Consider the following 2,148-nt stretch of genomic DNA (forward strand, 5'->3'; position numbering starts at 1 on the left):
ATTTGGGGCGATCTTGTTGATTCTTTATAGTTCTTTTTGTTTCTATTTGGTTGATTTCATCCCTGAGTTTGATTATTTCCTGCTTTCTACTACTAATGGATGTATTTGGTTCTTTTTGTTCTAGAGCTTTTAGGTGTGCCATAAGCTGCTAATTTATGCTCTCTCCATTTCTTTTTAGAGGCACTCAGAGCTGTGAGTTTTCCTCTAGTACTGCTTCCATTGTGTCCTATAATATTGGGTATGTTGTACCTTCATTGTCATTAAATTCTTCAAAGTCTTTACTTTCTTTCATTACTTCTTCCTTGACCAAGTGTCATTCAGTAGAGCGATGTTCAACTTCCATGTGTATGTGGGCTTTCTGTTGTTTTCATTTGGTATTGAAGAGCAGCCTTAGTCCGTGGTGATCTGAAAGGATTTCTGGGATTATTTCAATCTTCTTGTATCTGTTGAGGCATGTTTTGTGACCTATTAATGGTCAATTTTGGACAAAGTACCATGAGGTGCTGAGAAGAAGGTAGATTCTTTTGTTTTAGGATGAAATGTTCTTATAAATATCTGTTAAATCCATTTGGTACACGGCGTTTGTTAGTTTCTCTATGTCTCTCTTACATTTCTGTTTCCATGATGTCCATTGATGAGAGTGGGATGTTGAAATCTATTATTACTGTGTGAGGTGCAATGTGTGCTTTGAGTTTCAGTAAGGTTTTTTTTTTTAATGAATGTGGGTACCCTTGCATTTCGAGCATAGATGTTTAGAACTGAAGGTTCATCTTGGTAGATTTTTCCTTTGATGAATATGAAGTGTCCTTCCTGGTCTCTTTTAATAACTTTTGGTTGAAGGTCAATATTATTCAATATTAGAATGGCTATTCCCACTTGTTTCTTGGGATCATTTGCTTGGGAATTTTTTTTCCAGCCTTTTACTCTGAGGTAGTGACTGTCTTTGTCATTTTGGTGTGTTTCCTGTATACAGCAAAATCCTGGGTCCTCTTTATGCATCCAGTCTGTTAGTCTATCTCTTTTTGTTTGGTTGTTTTGTTTTTTTAAAAGGAGTTCTAGCAAAATTTTATTAGAGGAAAGCGTTCTTGTTTAATTCTCACCAGTCTGTTCTGGCATGCTTCTAATAATATCAGAATCACCTAGGTCAATGATAGCCAATGTGCATACTTTGTATTATTTTCCATGCACTGTGCCCAATTTAATATTATTGCAACTGTAGTGACAGACACCAGTTTTAGCCAACATGGCATAGTATTCTATTTCGGATCTCCTCAAAGCTAGTCAGTTGTTGGCGAAGATAACCAACTTCGCTTTGCCTTATCATTTCCAGATTCTGTTTGTAACCCCAGCACATTCTTTCCACTTTTTATAACCAATTGAAGCCTAGAGTTGATTGACTCCAGAGTCTTTTTCATCTTCTTTGAGACCACCATCTTTTTGCCTTAAGAGCAGGACAACCCCCAACCAGGATCAGATACCAAGATGTCTGGGGAGCAAGAAAGGAAGTAGTCTATATCCTTTAACTGGGGAATTGAGTTCACTGATATTAAGAAATATTAAGGAATAGTGATTATTGTTTCCTGTTATTTTTTGTTGTTAGAGGTGGAATTATGTTTGTGTGGCTCTCTTCTTTTGGTTTCATTGCAAGGAAATTACTTTCTTACTTTTTCTAAGATGAAGTTTCCCTCCTTGTGTTGGAGTTTTCCATTTATTACCCTTTGTAGGGATGGATTTGTGGAAATATATTGTGTAAATTTGGTATTGTCATGGAATATCTTGGTTTCTCCATCTATGGTAAATGAGTTTTGCTGGGTCTAATAGCCTAGGCTGGCAATTTTGTTGTCTTGGGATCTGTATGACATCTGTCCAGGATCTTCTGGCTTTCATAGTCTCTGGTGAGAAGTCTGGTGTAATTCTGACAGGTTTGCCTTTATATGTTACTTGATCTTTTTCCCTTACTGCTTTTAATATTCTTTATTTGTTTTGTGCATTTAGTGTTTTGACTATTATGTGACAGGAGGAATTTCTTTTCTGGTCCAATCTATTTGGAGTTCTGTAGGCTTCTTGTATGTTTATGGGTATCTCTTTAGGTTAGGGAAGTTTTCTACTATAATTTTCATGAAGATATTTACTGGCCCTTTCTGTTGG

At 36.3% G+C, this 2,148-nt stretch overlaps 1 pseudogene; it reads right to left on the reverse strand.

The window, feature by feature from the left end:
* Positions 1-1,089: 1,089 nt before the first annotated feature.
* On the reverse strand, positions 1,090-1,433 carry Rpl30-ps4 (ribosomal protein L30, pseudogene 4; annotated as a pseudogene).
* Between the last annotated feature and the right edge of the window lie 715 nt (positions 1,434-2,148).

This window comes from Rattus norvegicus, chromosome 5 (assembly GCF_036323735.1).
Source record: "Rattus norvegicus strain BN/NHsdMcwi chromosome 5, GRCr8, whole genome shotgun sequence".
In the NCBI taxonomy this organism is placed as follows: domain Eukaryota; kingdom Metazoa; phylum Chordata; class Mammalia; order Rodentia; family Muridae; genus Rattus; species Rattus norvegicus.